Consider the following 18,394-nt stretch of genomic DNA (forward strand, 5'->3'; position numbering starts at 1 on the left):
AAGTTGTTAATACAAGCTGGAGTTTTAGTGAGCTTCTTTTCAGGGCAAAATCCATATAATTCCCCTCACTTCCTTCTGTGCCTTCTTTCTTCCTGCCAGCCCCATGTGGGGTTCAAAATGGGCAGAGTGAAAAGAGGGAACTGGTTAACAAACAGTTGTTCTGATGTTTTTACCAGTGATTCACGGATTGTTTTAAGTATGGGTTAGGGTGCCACAATTCATAGCCTCATCTGGCCCCTTGCATATAATCCAGCACACCTCATGAGTGTGCCACATATGCACTGCTCTAGGGTCCCGGTGAACAGATTCCCCCCAAACCTGGCTGTTATCTGTCCAAACCCTATGTGGTTCTACTGTTGCCAGGTATATATCTGCTGACTAGCATGCAGAACCTGTGGATAGCAATCTTTCTGGGTCATATATTCATTTTTCCTATTGACTGGCAAAATATTGGGGTGTGGTTGCCATCTGTAACCCCTGCATAGTTTGGAAAACCCACCCATTCCTGCAAGTTTATGGAACTGAGTGTTCTCACTGGAGGTTTGGGGGCAAGCTCCCCACAAAGCTCCATGATGGTCTCTTTCTTCATTGGAAAGTTCTGAAGTCACTGCTAGTCATCCCAGTTTTCAAAATGATGTGTTGGGTCTCCTGCACCAGAAGCCACAGTCTGCCCATGACAATATTAGCATTCACCATATGTGCATAATGGGAGCTGAGTGAACTGTCTATGCCCCATCAAGGTTCACTGTCTTGGTCATAGCACAAAGCTCTGTCCAAAGTTGATCCTGCAGCTCATGTGTTATCCACTCCATCACATAACTAGCTGTACTGAAGTAAGGAGAAGGAGCACAGTCAGATTATCACTCACTTCCAGCATGTCTTCCACATGGTTTGGTGGTGAATAGGAATTGCCATCAACAGCAGGAAGGTGAAGGCAGGGGACAGTGCCAACAACATGCAGCAAAGTGGTTCCTAGAGTGTCTCTCTGTGACAAAGAACCCTGGGATGCCACCTCCAAAATGGCTAATGTTGCCAAATGTGTGGCAGATATAGAGAATTGTACTGATGATTTAATATAGCCTCCTATTTTGAAGTTGCTTCTTGGCAGATGTCATTGGCTTTCTGGCTTTAGCAAATACTAGAATCAAAGAAGGAAGCCTTGATGCTAGTAGGGCAAACTTAATATCTGAAAAGATTAATAATGATACTAGATATGTGGGTTAAGGCTTCCTGTTCTGCAGCCCCATCCTTTGGCATTACAAAAGTTATGTCAAACCTAGGGAGTCTAAACTTCACCCACGCATCCCATTTGCTCTGTGCAAACTTGCTCTATGGGCAGAATCCTGTGACATGGATTTCACTAAGGGAAGATGTGCTATGTAAGGAAAAAACACTGTTTAGTCCAATGTTGCAATGGCAGCCACAGCACAATACTTTGTCTTTAACCTTAATAGGATCAGCTATGGAAGATCCTGTTACACACCCAACTGTGAGGGTGAGGCAGCTGATGATGGCAGCCAAAGCAGGCAGACAGTAAAAGCACGGTAATAGAACTTGTAACAGTTGAAGTAAAGCCAAAGGTTAAGAGAAGAGGTGTTTGATTGATTCCCACATGAATGTGCATAGCAGAACTATTTGGAATTGCAGAAAAAAAGGTAAAACAAGCACTAAAATCACGTTTGTGGATTTTTTTCTTGTCAGCCCTAGTGTAGAGCACCCTCCCTGCACAAATGGTACATCTGCTGTGATACCTGTCAGTTGTGGAATGAGTTTGTCCTACATGGCAGAAATACAGCATATTAACACATTTGTTCCAAAAATATTCAGTAACATGTATTCAGTAACACACCACTAAACAGGATCATCTTCAGAACAGAGAGTCCAGCCATTCAGAACTGAGTCTCCATGAAAGCGGTGGGCTGAATCCTCAGCAGTGCCAAACTTAAGTGCATTGCAGCTGAGATAGGGCAGGCAAACATGGGTCAAAGTTTTCTTTGAACCTACAGATAGCCACTGGTCAGATTGACTCTTGATGTAAAGTAGAGTGGCCATAGGGCAGCTCTAACTTAGGCTGGGAAAGGATTGTGTTAAAACTAAGCTATGTTAAGTAGCTTTTATTTACTCCCCTTTTTATATACTTCTCTTGCAGAGGATGATGCCGGGTAAGGCACTAAGCCCTGATCATACCCATTATTTCTAGTGAGCTCCCCAAATAGCCTTGTTTCTCCAGGAACATAAGTAGCAGTTTTCTCATGTCTTATACCCGTTTCAGAGGCTTGCATGTACTGGCAACCAATTTTGCCAAATGCATGCCATGCACCAGAGGGGATAACTAGGATGCAAATCACTTTACAGAAGGGGCTACTAAGGCTCAGGAAGGCAAAGTCAGGATAATAATTTTTACTTAACACAAAGTGGTGCTGTTTTAGGCCCTGTATAAACTTAGGTCAGGTCTGCTCCTCAGCCTTGTAGTGGTATAATTACATTGCTCTGGGTGTGAAAAGTCCACATGCACAAGTGATGTTGTTATACTGACCTAAGCCATCCACATAGACAGTGTTATGTCACCGGAAAAGCTTCTCCTGTTGACAGTAGCTACTGCCTCTGGGGGAGGTGGCTTAACTATGCTACTGAGAAAAGCTCTCACTCATCAGTGTCCTAGCATCTTCACTAACATGCTGCAGCACTGTATGTGGAGACAAGCCCATAGAAGTTGGCATGATCTCTGGCCTAAAGATCTTATCAGAGGGAATTATTAGAGCCTAGACCGCCAGTATGGCAAGCTGAAGCTCCTGCAGATAATGTCGGAGCAGGAATCCTGTGTTTGGAAGCTTATGATGCTGCATTAAAACGAAAAAGTTCTGGGCCCTCTGGTTAGAAAAAATAACTGTGCAGGAAGGAGACAGTTGATTACAGGAGCTCTATATTGTGTGATTTGTTTAAAAAGGGAAGTGCATGATTCAACATTAATTTGCATGACTTCATCTGGCTGAGTTCTTGAAACTTCTTAAATGTTTTGGTGTAAGCAGGAAACTAGCATTTCTTTAGTGCATTTTTGAAATATTATTATTGAAAGTAGAAACTCATCATGACACAGGCAAGTGTTTTGACTTCTTGAGCACAAAATCAAAGCAAATAGTATTTCAAGACAGGTGATTATAGGAATTCTATATTTGCTTGTCAGTCTCAGGGTACAGCTACAGTATGTTTTTTTTTTGAAGAAGGTATGCAAATTGCACTCATATTTGCATATCTTCTTCCATTTTTTTCTGGAAGAGGATTTTCCGATATTTGTCCCATCTACATAGGGCCAAATATCAGAAAAAAACCCTCTTTCAGAAGCCCCTTTATTCCTTGTAAAACAAGGTGTACAGGGGCTTCTGAAAGAGGGTTTTTTTTCCCAACATTTGGCTCCATGTAGACGGGCCAAATATTGGAAAATCCTCTTCTGGAAAGAAAAGCGGAAGAAGATATGCAAATGTGAGCGCATTTTGCATACCTTCTTCGTAAAAAGCCCTCAGTGTAGCCATACCCTCAAAGGGGTAGCTGTGTTAGTCTGTGACTTTAAAAATTAGTAGCCCTGTAAAACACCTTAGAGATTAACATATATATATATATATATATATAATCATGAGCTTTTGTGGGCAAAACTCACTTCCTCAGATGAGCAGAGACTTTTGCTTGTATTTGTATTTACCTGGATATGTAGATTTGAATAAATAAAATCTCCACATTTGTTCATTCACCCACCTGTTGCAAATTGTTTTAGACTAGGCTTATAAACTCTCTGGCCGTGTCCAGACTCAGGGTTTTTTTCGGGAAAAGTAGCCTTTTCCCGAAAAAACTTCCCCTGCGTCCAGACTCAAGCCGCGTTCTTTCAAAATTATTTCGAAAGAACGCGGTTTTTCTTTCGATGGCGGTAAACCTCATTTCACGAGGAAGAACGCCTTCTTTTGAAAGCTCCTCTTTCGAAAGAAGGCGTTCTTCAATGTAAAGAGGCTGTCTTCGAAAGAGAGCATCCAGACTCGCTGGGTGCTCTCTTTCGAAAAAGCGGATTTCTTTTTCGAAAGATCCGCCTGCAGTCTAGACGCGATCTTTCGAAAGAGGCTCTTTCGAAAGAAGCCTGCAGTCTAGATATAGCCTCTGTGTCAGAAATTGTCTCTTTCTAGATCTGTATAGCATCAAGAACAAAGGAGCCCTAATCTGGTTGGGACATTTAAATACTGGTGTAAACATAATAATATTCTAGTAACTCTATCATTACTTTAATTTATTTGAACAGAAATTTTAGCAAGTTTATAAAGACAGCTCTCTTTTTTTACTTAAGTGTAAGCCAACTCCCATTAAAGTCAGTAGAAAAATGTCTATTGACTTGAATAGAAATTGAACTGGACAGTTGAATGAGATGCTTTTGGGGATAGATAATTTATCCTACTTTACAAGACATCTGTGAAAGTGAAATCAGTTTATGGTCTTTTCTATATCAAATGTATATCCTCATCCCATGGTTCTCAGCAGTCTGAAAAAATGTACACCATCAACTTGGATGATCTTCTGTCCCTTACCTTCTATATCACAAACTTTTACCTTTTCATTATTGTTATAATCTGAATTATACAAGTACTATTTGCTATCTCTTTGCAGTGGTGGAGAACCAATATCCAATAAAAAGAAATTTGATGTATTATTTAAATGTATAGTATTCTGTCACATTTTAAGAAGTTAGCTAATAATAAACAATTGGGGCGTTATTAAAAGGTTGATTTGTAGTGGGAATTTAGCTATTAAATCTTCCCACTGGGGCAAAATGTATATTTTTGAAATGGCATAGTATGCATATTTTGAAAGATTAATATCCTGGTGGAGAAGAGGTTATACCTACTGTACAACCATATGAAGAAGTGGCATTCTAATACATTCTAATTAAGCAAAATTTGAAAATGAGTAAATTGCAGGCAAAATAGTCACAATCAATCTCTAAAATTACAGGTGCTCTTTTACATAGGAAAATACTTGGGTTCCTTTTGGAATTTGTTTCTGATTCTGTCTAATATAGCCAATGCTGATACTTTGCAGTTCAACAAGTATTTTGCAGGGTCAGGACATTATTATACTTATGAAAGAACTGAAAATTCTTTGATGCATAGCTATGCAATATAAATGCTCTGTAGATATATATATATATAATGCAATCAGCCATGTTTGCACAGTGTGATACTTCAGTTAATTGCAACAGCTGTAGTACAGCACTAAGGCAGCAGCTTCTCATTCAGGTCTAAACAAATTAAAGCTAAATTTAAAATGACTCCATCTGAAGAAGCAGAGTGTTGCTTTTATGGGTCATTAGCTATTAGCACTAGTAGCAGTGTAAAAAGGTTGTTAATGAACTTATACTATATCACACAGCCTATTATTCAGTCTGAGAAACAGATTTAAAAAATGAGACTTCATATGTGGTCTGGGAGTTTGATGTTAACTCAAGTGCTTTCATTTTCTTAGATCCTGGAAGAGAAATATATCAGCGTTCCTGTCTGTTAATTTATACAATTCAAGGTTGAGATCAAAGTTCACTTTAGAACTCTGGATGTAAGTATGATATGCTGTTTTTTTTTCTTTTTTTCTTTTTTTGGTGTTTTCTCACATCAGGATGTGATCTTCTTGAAATCTCTAATCAGAAAACACTTAAGGGTTCAATTTATTCACCTAATAGCCCAGAATGTATTATTATATTGGTTATTTCAGTCTTGAAATCTTCTTCACACCAATGTAGGAAGTTGTTGTCAAGGAGAACAGATGGAATGGAACATTGTGGGTTTTTAAATCCTAATCTGACTACTAATTCCATTTTCTTGTATCTGATCATATTAAAAACAAAAGTGGGTCATAATAAGATACTCTTTAAATTATACTCTTTTAATTAAAAAGGACATACTTCTTGCAATGGATGATGGGAACTATGGCACTGGATTTGGCTGTAATGCTGGCTTACACATGGCAGATCACTCCCTTCATGGAAGAAGTAATCTGAGTTTGTTAGCCATGATCAGTATTATTCCATTGTAAAAGTCTAAGACCTCAGCCTAACACAAAGAAACTTAAGTGCAGAAAACCAGACAAAGGGGAAAATCTTGATTATAAAAGTAATTCATAGATCCTGTTGTCTATGTGAAATCTGATATAGTGAGCAATTATTGTCTGTGTCAGGTACACAGGAGGCAAACAATTCAAATTCCGTGAGAAAACCCAAGGTTAGTAACTTGTTTGCCTTTCTTTCTTCCATTTGCATAAATAGCTGATTCACAAATGCAAAAGGGAAGTTAATATACTATTGATTATTTTTGTTTTGGTAGCCTCCTAAACTCCCAAATGGGCATTGTACAAACTGTTCTGAGTACTATACAAACACACAGAAGGCATATTCTCTGTCCTGAAAAGTCTGTAATGAAAGACTCTGATCCCTCCAGAAAATTCATAGAATCATAGAATATTAGGGCTGGAAGAGCCCTGAGGAGGTCATCTAGTCCAGCCCCCTGCTCAAAGCTGGATCAACCCCAACCAAATCTTTCTTGTCAGGGCTTTGTAAAGCCTGGCCTTCACCACCTCCATAGGTAACCCATTTCAGAGCTTCACCATCCTCCTGAAATAGTTTTTCCTAATATCCAACCTAGATCTTCCCCACTGCAATTTGAAACATTGCTCCATGTTATGTCATCAGGTACCACTGAGAACAGCCTCTTTGGACCCTCTTTCAGGTAGCTGAAGGTGGCTATTAAATCCCCCCACACTCTTCTCTTCTGCAGACTAATAAGACCAATTCCCTCAGCCTCTCTTTTAAGTCATGTGCTCCAACTACCCAATCATTTTTGTTGCCCTCTGCTGGACTCTTTCCAATTTATCCACATCCTTTCTGTAATAAGGGCCCCAAAACTGGATGCAGTACTTCAGATGTGACCTCACTAGTTCTGAATACAGGAGCATAATCACTTCCCTCAATCTGCTGGCAATGCTCTTCTAAGCCCAATATGCTAGTAGCCTTCTTGACAACAAGGTCACATTGTTGACTCATATCCAGTTTCTTATAATCCCAAGGTTCTTTTCTGTGGAATTGCCACTTAGCCAATCAGTCCCCAGTCTGTAGTAGTGCATGGGATTCCTCCACCCAAACTGAACTCTGCACTGGTCCTGGCTGAACCTCACCAGATTTCTTTTGGCCCAATCATCCAATTTTTCTAGGTCACTCTGGACCCTATTCCTATGCTCCACTGTATCTACCTCTCCCACCAGTTTAATGTTATCTGTAAACTTGCTGAGGTTGCAGTCCATCCCCCATTCAGATCATTAATGAAGATATTGAACTCAGCCGGACCCAGGACCAACCCCTATGGCACTCCAGCTTCCAACTAGACATTGAGCCATTGATCACTATGAGTGTGTTTAAACTACACCCCTCTGCCGACAGAGGGATGTAGATTAGGCACTTCAAAAGTGCAAATGAGCCCGGGATTTAAATATCCCGGGCTTCATTTGCATACTCACGTTTGGGCACTGTGCCAAGCATGCGTCCTTTCGAAAGTGAAAGTAAAGTCTAGCTGCGGCTCTACTGACAGTGGGAAGCTTTTTCGGCAGATCCTGTACTCCTTATTGGATGGTGAACGTGCCCCCATGATACAGTGCAATCCATTCCCAGATCTTCTAAGGACAGAGGGAGATGAGTTCCATAGTGGGATAGCTATCCATGATGCAATGCTCTCTTTGTCAAAGCAAGAGCACTGACAGTGGATTCACGCTACCGACACAAGGAATGTTGTAATGGATGTACAGCATATGGTTACTGATGTAACTTAAGTTGATTTCACTCTGCCTTTGTGCACTTTAGCTTAATACACTTCTACAGAGTAGGAGTAGCTAATGAGCACTATCTATTCTGCCCTCGGTACTTTGAGTTTTTTCCCTGTGCAGGCAGGCACTTAGAGTTAATATACTTATGCTAATTTCTTTTCCTTTTTGTTCTGTATACTTTTTGCTCTGGCATCAAATGATTTGGACCTGGGACAGATTTTCAGGTTCAGAGTTCAAGATTCCATAAATACCCTCAATGGCAAAGAGAAAGTCTAAATGTGGGATTCAATGTGTGACAAAAAGCCAAAGATGAGGGACACAAACATTTATTCATGCAGAAATTCAGAGGTTCATTCCTTTAGGGTGACTCCTTCTATAACTTCAGTGTGATGATTGTTTATTTCTGATGTAAACACTTTTCAATAATAAAATGGGGTGGGGGATTGGACACCAAATGTGTGTGTAACAGAGGTGACTTTGGGACTAACTTGATTGCTTGTGAAATGTAGGCAATATGAGATGCACGTCCATTTGACATGTCATAACAGCTTTGTGGACAGGCAGAGTTATTATTTAAGGGTGTGTCTAGACTACAGATTTTTGTCGACAAAAGTCCACTTTTGTCGACAAAACTATACCTGCGTCTACAATACCGCTGAATTCTGTCGACATAACGTCGACAGAACTCAGCAGTTTTGTCGAAGCTGGTAAACCTCATTTTACGAGGCATAACGCCTTTTGTCGACACAGTTCTGTTGACAGAAGGTGTTATTGCATGTAGGATTGTGTCTAGACTACAGGGTTTTGTCGACAAAGCAGCTTGCTTTGTCGACAGAACTGAATGTAGTCTAGACTCTCTATGTCGACAGAAGTTTTGTCGACAGTATCTGTCGACAAAACTTCTGTCAACAAAACCCTGTAGTTTAGACGTACCCTTTGGGTGAGGAGGAATGAAATCTATAAAAATAATGTATAATCCACTATACCTCTTTTCTAGCTTAGTACTACACAGCATAAACAAGACATACCCAAAAGCTGGTTTTCTAAGTTTAGTGACACATGTAGTTTAATTTTTATTTTGAATAAAAAAGCCAGGGCTAAATTACACTGTGGATTAGCCTTACGTACAGGGTAAATCTGGATTCAAATGAGATTAGCTCACACATGACAAATGAGTTTCATTGTCACAGCCTTGCTCCTATGGGACATTTGTTTACAATATAAATCCCATTCAGCTCAGAACCATTGGTAATCTCTGGGCAGAACAACCATGCTGGTGTGTAGGCCAGCGCTGAGCTGTATTGGCAGAGCATGTATGAATGTGGAAACAGGCACCGTGCCAGGTTCAAGCCAGTGTTTTAAGTCCTTTGAGTGGATGTAAAAAGCAACAAGTTAAGGAGGAGCTGGGAGGAAGCTATAATACTCTGAGTTTCCTCGGTCTATGTGGGAAATAGGAGAATGTTTTCACCTCTTAAGTCTTTTTCTCTGGTCAGAGCACAACTGGAGGTTCCTGCTGATGAGTGGTGATAAGAATGGAAGTCTTTGTCTTTATGGGCAGTTTTGTGCATATGACACTAGACTAAGTCTGAGGAAAGGAATTCAATTTCTGGTTCTCCTATAGATTTTTACTATGATCTTGGGCATGTCATATGGGGCAAAACTTTAAAAAAGCGGTCAGCCCCTACCCACTCCCAATCCTCCCCATTCTCAGTGGGATCTTCTGAATGCTGGGCAGAGCCTAACTGGGAGCTGAGCTGTTCTGAAAATGCGGCTCCTTACCTGGAGGAGGAGAAATGGGCTGCTTGCCAGTAGGATGCCTTTAAGAAGGAATCAGCCAGGAATCTTTGAAGAAGCTTTTAAGGAGAAGTCTTATGCACAACGTTAGGCCTCAAAATAAAGGCCAAAACAGTAAAGATGCCAGATTGACTCTTCTCTGGAATGAGCTGTTAACTGGGCCAAAAATTGAACAGAAGTTACCTTTGGAAAGTTGTATTTGAATAAAAAAAGGTTGTTTTATTTAGTTTGAAACCAAGTTCCTTTTTCCTCTGTGGACCTGGGTGGCCAGGTGAGCCAGGAACATCCTTGCCAGGCAAGAGGCTTATTTTGCTTTTCAGCTCCAGATGTCAGAACAACATCATTTACTAAATCTATTAAGCAATAGTTTCCTATACATATGTCTGCACTTTGGGCTGAAATGTGTAATTTCCAGCTCAAGGAACCATACCTGTGCTAGCTCAGTTGAATTAGCATGGATATGTTTCTTTGAGTTGGAACTTACACTTCCAGTTTGAATTTCAGACACTCCCTTAGTCCCTGATTAAGCAAATGAACATGCATGCATGTTTAAGCAGGGTTTGAATGAATTCTTCCCTGACAGCTATTTGGGAGGAGGAGAGACTTTGGGTGTAACTATGTAAATACAGTTCTGCAGAGTGATCAATTTTGGCTGGTGTTGGGTTACAAATCACCTTAGTACTGAATGCAGAGGTAGTGAAATATGGTCTTATGGGCAATGAGTGGGAAAGGCCCAAAGGGTCACATGATCCTCCTCAAATTCCATGGAGAGAGCACGGGACCAGCAGCCAGTAAAACAAAAGCTGGAAGGAAGAGGTGGGACCAGAGCCTCTCCTCTCCTGGCTATGCTGCATGGCTGTTACACTCTCCCAGTCTCTGGCCACTCTGCCGAAGAGAGGGCACTGCCCAGTGCAGTGTAGTGCAACGGGATAGAGTCCCCCCACCAGGTAATGTGCTGAGATGTGGAAAGGAAAAGATAGGATGGGATGGCTTCTTGGGAGGAGATACTTCCCAGTGTGGTGCAGGACAGAGACATTCCCTGTCCCAGATAATGTGGGATGGGAAGGGAAGCGAGGCAGCTGCTCTCTCCCACACACCTCTGGCCATGCTGCCTGGGATACTGCTTGCTGTCTGTACAGCACAGCAGGACAGAGACTCCCCTCCCACTCACCACCCCAGATAATGTAAGTTGGGGAAGGGACGGGCTGGGGAAAGTGAGGGGGCTCCAGCATGGGGATGGTAGAGTCACATGAGCGTGTCAAGGAGAAGTCACATTGCTCCCTTTGGTTGGTGTTCCCTTTGCTTATGCTTAACCTGTCCCAAATGAGGTGAAAGAACCTCATTAAGCCAGTGGCTCAAATGTCAGAGCCCTGTGAAAGTAAGATAGATGGGGAGGGGTATCCTCTCCAGGAGGCTGAAAACCTTCCCAAGGGTCCTTCCTGTAGTGGTTTAACCTTTTCACCTGCATTGTAAAAACAAAGAGCTAAATATGTTTCATTAGGAGCCTCTTTGTTATGTTAAATGCTCAATCACAGCTGAATTCTGTTCTGGTAGGGGTTAAAATCACTGAGAGCTGAAATCACTTGAGATTAGGTAGTATTTCTGTCCATCCTGCAAAGAGTTGAAAATTATGAGATTATCATGAGATGGATGTGCAGAGGTCACAGCAGAGAGGTGCAACAAGTGGCCGGAAAGGCAGTGGCTGAGACCCATGATGAGTGGCCAGCAGGGCAGCTGGTGGAGAGATGTAGTTAGAGCAATGAGCAGCCAGCAGGAGTGACTAGTGAGTAGCCAGTGAGGTGGCTGGCAGAAAGGGGTGCTGAACAAGTGCCCGAGCAGCAGAATAAGTAATGTGTTTCTTTATTCTTCCCCCCTCCACCTAGGGAGGTAAACTCTGCAGACGCACCTCAGAATTCTGTGTCAGAAACTGTGAGTGGGGTGCAAAGAAGGGTCAAGCACATGCAACGGATTTTTGCCCAGTCTGCTTAGGGATGGGTCTTTTTCTCATGGAATATATTAATCAACCATGTCTGTGGTATTTTCCCAAATTAATACTGAGTTACTTTCCTCATTTTATTAAAAGATTATTTTCTACATTCAGACTTTGTGCTTTTGAGTGGGGAAGTATTGCATCTCAGAGGCACCCAGGGGAGGTGTGCAAATTTCCCAGGTTATTGTGTGGGAGCTTGAGGTGGTTCTGTGTTGCATGAATGGAAAGGAAATCCTAGATATTGAACTGGGGCCTGGCTGCAACTGGCTCTGCCTGGTAGCAGGATTACACATGCACATCCACATTATGGACTAAAGGAATTACATTCACAACATTTTACCAAACAGTGTTTTTTTCTTTCAGCTAAATGTTGAGATGTTTGTTTCCTTTAATTTGGAAATGTGGATTCATTTTCATGCCATGCTTCATCTTGAAAATTAAAGGTACAGAGCTAAGCCTCTAGGTATGAGATTTAGAATGGAAATATTTACAGATATTTGACCATACAAATGTTAGTGAGTGTTGCAGTTGAGACTGTGCTTGGCAGATGAGAAGACTTAAGTTTGAGACAAATACACCCCTAAATTGTATGACTACCACCAAAAAAAAAAAGTGTGGTCATAAGAACAGAAAATAAAGATTGGGAGAGGCATTTGATAAATAAAGGCTCCTTTAAAGAAATTGGGAATTATGGCAGACATCTTATACACTTGTCTTTCATGATAGAAAGGGGTGTAATAAGAAATACGGATAGTCACAGTTGGACAGATAGAAAAATTACAATTTCAGCATGTGACTCACTGTAGCAACTTAGAGGGAGGAGCACAGGCTGCAGGAGGGAAGAGTGTGGAGGAGGCCTCAGACTCACAGTGTTTGCACCTAGTTAGAACGCTAGCACAGTTGCAGTATCTTTGCAGATAATTCTCTTTAAAAAGAGCCAATTAAATTTTACAAACTTAGAATCATCTCATTTTGTTACCCAGCATGAGATATTTGAAACATTTTTCAAAAATGTGATTCAGCTTTCTGAAGGATGAGAAATCTTCAAGCATTATGTTAACTGGCCTTATACAATGTAGAAGGCAAACTGATTTTCACTTCATCAGAGTTTTCATGCTTAGAATACACTGAATATAATTATTAGTGAAACATCCTGAGAAATAAAGATTTATAATAAATAATATGTTTGCTCTACAAACACTGAGTTTAATGGGATTGCTTCAGCAAGAGATAAGGCTACTGAGAGGACAATATACCATTGAATAGTAACTTAAATATTGATCGACAGAAAAGGGCTGATATTTAACCCTTAACATGGAGGGGGCACACCAAGATTTTGGTAAGTTGTGAAGGGCTGCATTTTAATATGGAGGGGATATAGGGTCTAGGATGGAGGGTGGGTGTAGAAAGGAGCTTAAGTTAGAGGACTGGGGTACAGGAGAAGGTGTGGTGTCTGATAGGGAGTTTGAGTGAAGGAGGGGGTTGTGATCTGGGGCAGGGGAATGGGGTGAAGAGTCCAAGAAGGGGGTATGGGTACAAGAGAGGATTCTAGCCTGGCGGTGGGATGTAGAAGGGAGTGCAGGGTCTGGGAGAGAGTTGTGACCTGGAGGAGGAGGAGGAGGAGGAGGGCTAGTGAAGAGGATTTGGGTGCTGACTTGGAGCAGGAGGGAGTGGTGGCCTAGGGCAGGGAGTCGGGGGAAGAGGAGGGGTGAGGGAGGTATCAGAGTCAAGCTCTAGCAGAGAGGTGCTTTCCTAGGCCCTCCTGGTTGGCATTCCTGCAGGACCCAGTGACAGGCTCCCCACCTGCTGCGGTGCCAGACTGCTCCAAAGGGCTGGCTACTTCATGTGGTTCTTTGCTGGGGATGAGGGGAGGCTTTGTGGGCTGCTCCTGCCCCACCAGCAAAATCTCTCATCTCCAATTGGCCAGAAACCATGCAGAGCAGAGAGCCACAGGGAGCAGCCAGCTCCTTAATGCAATGTTGGCTGTTCTGTGTCTGAGGGTCCTGGCAGGCCTGTCTGCAGGCCGGATCTGGCAGCTTGGTGGGCTGGATTTGGTCCATGGACCCTAACTAGCCTGCCCTTGCCTTATCAGATTGACTGCTATTTTGTCCCCATGTACATGGACATAGTTTATTCTAAAGTCAGTGAGAGTTTCAGCCAGGGTAGTGGGGATAGAATTTATCCCAATATACTGAATCTCTGTTCAATCAACCAATGCAAAAAAAGGGGGTGTCCCATGTACGCACATGAAACCATATATTTAGTGGGTCATGGCCAAACAGGATAGAGCAAAGCCACTGTGATGGATTAAATTTGATCCTTATAATGAACTTCAAACATTTAAATACAGTGTTTATTTATTCAGCAGTTTGTAATTGCTCAGCAGGAGCCACTGATCTTGATTAACTTTTTCTAACCAGTTCCTCCAAATTATGTTGCTGCTCAGCCATTGTTTTGAGTTGAGGTTTAAAAAATAAAATTTGGTGCCATCAAGTGGAAATAGTCTGTACTGCTGAGCTGAAGTGTCAAAGTAACAGGACACAAGCTTTGAGCAAACATATTGGCACTTATAAATGTTGTACTGTGAATATTTTCTTCTCTTGTTGCACACCTCACACCCCCTTCTGAAAGATACAGAAAAATTCCCAACTGTTCACAGGTTTTACACAAGACAAAATGTTTGGCATCTTTTTCATCTCTTTTTTCATTGGACAAGCACATTCATTGTAAGGAGGAATTCCCTATCCATTGTTTTGTGATTTTCATTATGACAATATTTTCCATAACACTAATCTAATGCTAGATTATGCTTCATTGCAGAACATTGTTCTGTGGTGTTAGTGATTTCTCCACATTTTCAAACACAGTGAGCAATTATTATGAGTGTTGGATGATCTAGTTCCAATTTTGCAGAACTGAAAATTATTTTCTTTAGCTTGCCATATGAAATGCCTGTATAGGCAAAGATACTGTGCGATTAATAGGGTGAACCAGGAGGGTTTATTTTACACTCAAATTGCTGACGTATACAGGCAGTCCCCGGGTTACGTACAAGATAGGGACTGTAGGTTTGTTCTTAAGTTGAATCTGTATGTAAGTCAGAACTGGCGTCCAGATTCAGCCGCTGCTGAATCTGGACGCCAGTTCTGACTTACATACAGATTTAACTTAAGAACCCCAGGCATCCCCAAGTCAGCTGCTGCTGAAACTGATCAGCGGCTGATTCCAGAAAGCCCAGGGAAGGGGCTTCCTGTAGTCAGCCACTGGTCAGTTTCAGCAGCGGCTGACTTGGGGACGCCTGGGGCAGAGCAGCTGGGGTGCTGCTGGGTTGGTCCAGTAGCGCCGCCGCTCCTCGGGGACTGTCTGTATTCTCCATCTTAACCCTATTTTAACTTAGTGTTTATCTGCAAACTGAGTCTCTGAGCCTTGGGCCCCACGCCTTCAGGGCCCTGCACTTCTTGGTGCCCACTCTTCCCACTACTCACTCACCACCCTGACTGGGAGCTGCCCAGGCATGCAGCACAGCAAACCACAACATGCCGCCGTGGGCCCCACAAACTCTTTGGCCGGGCTTGTATCTTATGTCTACACTACAGGATAAAGTTGAGTTAAGATGTGCAACTTCAGCTACATTGCTTGCATAGCTGAAGTTGAAGTAGCTTAACTTGGCTTTTGGCACTGCCTACACTCAGGAAATTGAAGGGAGAACACTCTTCCTTTAACTCCCTTTTCTCCTCATGAAAGCACGACTACCAGCATTGACTGGAATGCCCCTCTCACTTCAAATTAGCTGTATTAACTAGATCACTAATTCAACCCTGGCAGATTGACAGCGGCTTCTTCGATCTTCCTCTGTAGTGTAGACATACCCTGAGAGAGTCTGAAAAGTCCTATTAGATCACTTTGCCTACCTCTCTGCCAGTGCAGATTTGTTCCCTATATTACATTGCCTCCTTTTTTTGTTCAATCTATTTTTAAATATCCCAAGAGATGGCAATTTCCCCACTTCCCTTGAGAGACAATTTGAGTTGAGGTTGATGTATGGGAGTGAGCAGACAGGTCTCCACTACAAACTAGCAGGTAAGTCCACCACATTACACAGACAGTTCCTGTAACTCCTCTCTTAGGGTACGTCTACACTAGCTCGTTAGTTCGAGCTAGGTAGGGTAATTAGGGCAAGCGGAGTTGCAAATAAAGCCCGGGATTTAAATATCCCGGGCTTCATTTGCATATTCCCAGGCGCCGCCATTTTTAAATCCCCCTTAGTCCGAACTCCGTGCCCGTGGGTACACGCAGCATGGAGTAGGTAGTTCGAATTAAAGATCCTAATTCGAACTACCGTTACTCCTTGTGGAATGAGGAGTAACGGTAGTTCGAATTAGGATCTTTAATTCGAACTACGTACTCCATGCTGCGTGTAGCTGCGGGCACGGAGTTCGGACTAAGGGGGATTTAAAAATGGCGGTGCCGGGGAACATGCAAATGAAGCCCGGGATATTTAAATCCTGGGCTTTATTTGCAACTCCGCTTGCTCTAATTACCCTACCTAGCTCGAACTAACGAGCTAGTGTAGACGTACCCTTAGGCTTAAAGAGGATACCCGGACCAACCAGGGGCCATGAGGGAAACTGTCAGCCCAGCCTTCCATAGTATTTATCTCCACAGAGTCCATGTGGCCTTACCAGAATTCTAATGCTATTTCAGCAGAACCTCCGATCTGTGTTGTGGGGTTCAGTTTGTGGTGTAAATTGCAGAAGCCCCAAGGACTGCTCTAATTCATGGTTGCTTTGAATAAAATGAGAATTTTTGTAGCTTCTTATTGGCCAGTATTAAGTTACATTACATTGATTCTAATCAATAAGCATCTCTACCATAAGCATCTCTTACTATTTTATTGGTCATTATATTAGGTTAAGTTGCAGAGTACACAATGGTTTTCTCCATCGTAGGACCCCTTCAAAGCTGGTCACTTCCCTGTGTTTTGTTGAGTGTTGTCAGAACTACAACTAAATCTGAATTTCACACCCTCCCATAATTAAGAAATTTGGTTAAGTGCCTGGATGACTTTATAAATTACTTAATAACATTTAGTTGTAAACCCCAGGAGATTTTTTTTCTAACATTCTTACTTTCTAACATTCTTTCCTTTTAAAAGAAAATTGATAAATATTTTGCTGATTTTAAAAAAATCTGAAAAAAGCCCTGTTCAACTCACTACTACGGTCTGAAGCTCAGGATTGGTATTTCTGGTTTTATTGCCTTCTGTTTTATTGTTTCTTCCCTTCAAGAAGCAAAATCAAGGTAATGGTTTAGTGCTAGTCTTTTGTTGCTATGGAACTGTTCATTATCTTATAACATGTGATGCACAACCCAGGGACACAAAGATTTGATTTCATAAACATAATATGATCTCTTTAATCCTTGGACTGCTACAGGATAATTCATATAGAATTGTAATTTGCAGAAAAATGTTTATTCACAAAATGTCTGTGCTAGATACTTTTAAACACATTTTTTCATTAAAAATATTCTTAAAAATCATATGCGTGTGTATGCATTCTATATAAATACATATACCCCGCTTTTGCCTCAATTACAGGAATATTAATATTTTACCAAAATATATAAATCACAAAACATTTTAGGATTCATAGATTTTCTACTGATATGGTCACAGAATTGGAGCTGCTTTGTAATAATTTATGACTGCATATTTTGGCTTGGCTGCTGTGGTGTTTCTTTATTACAGAATTGGTTTAACTCCACAGGACTCTGGAAAAACAGGCAGAAAAGAGAAGAATGGTTTGGGCTAAGCCCCTCAGAGGATACTAAATAGTTGTTCCAGAATAATGCCAGAATTATTAGCTTTGATTATTTTCCCTTTTCTCCAACCAACATACAAAACTGGTTGAACTGGGACAGCAAGAGCCTGTGAACACAGAAGGAAAGAAGAACTCTGGCAGCTTATTAAGGGAAAGGCAATGGTTGTTCTGAAGAAACAAACAAATACAGGACCCCAACAGAGGTGTTTAAAGATATTATGCTGTCTTAGGTTATTGTCAGGGATAGGTAAGAACTTCACGTAAGACTGGTGTATCTAGGCAGTTTGGCGTTTAAAAACTTATTTCTCCAAATATTTTGTTCCTACTCTTACAACAAGCAATACTTTTGTTTTAAGAAGGCAGTCTGTCTGATCACTGAATACAGACTCCTGAAGGGAAGAACCCCAGATACCCAAATGTAGTCAGACCTGCAGCATAAGAACAGAGGTTACACAAGGCACCTGAGAGTGCATCTACACTGCAGAGGAAGATCGAAACTGCTGCTGTCAATCTAGTTAAGACAGCTACTTCGAAGTGAGGGGGGCACTCTGGTCAATGTTGGTAATCCTGCTTTCAGGAGCAGTAAGGGAAGTCGAAAGAAGTGTTTTTCCTTCAACTTGCTGCAGTGTAGCACCAAAAGCCAAGTTAAGCTACTTCAACTTCAGCTATGCAATTAACATAGATGAAGTTGTGTGTGTTAATTCAATTTTGTCCTGTAGCGTAGACATACCTATAGATCAGGGCCCCATCTAAGAATGGGAGCATTGGAAAAATCCATCCCAGGATAGGTCCAGTCATGAGGTCTGAGACCTGAGGGAGTGCTTTAAGAGCTACCAGAAAGGGCACAGAAATGTGGTTAGCTCTGTAAATATGCAGATACATTTTTAAGATCCTCTCTAAATTTTAAAGAAATAAAAGTAAATTTGAATAGTGATTAAAGTTCAGATTT

The sequence above is a fragment of the Pelodiscus sinensis genome, chromosome 1 (genome assembly GCF_049634645.1).
Source record: "Pelodiscus sinensis isolate JC-2024 chromosome 1, ASM4963464v1, whole genome shotgun sequence".
NCBI lineage: Eukaryota > Metazoa > Chordata > Testudines > Trionychidae > Pelodiscus > Pelodiscus sinensis.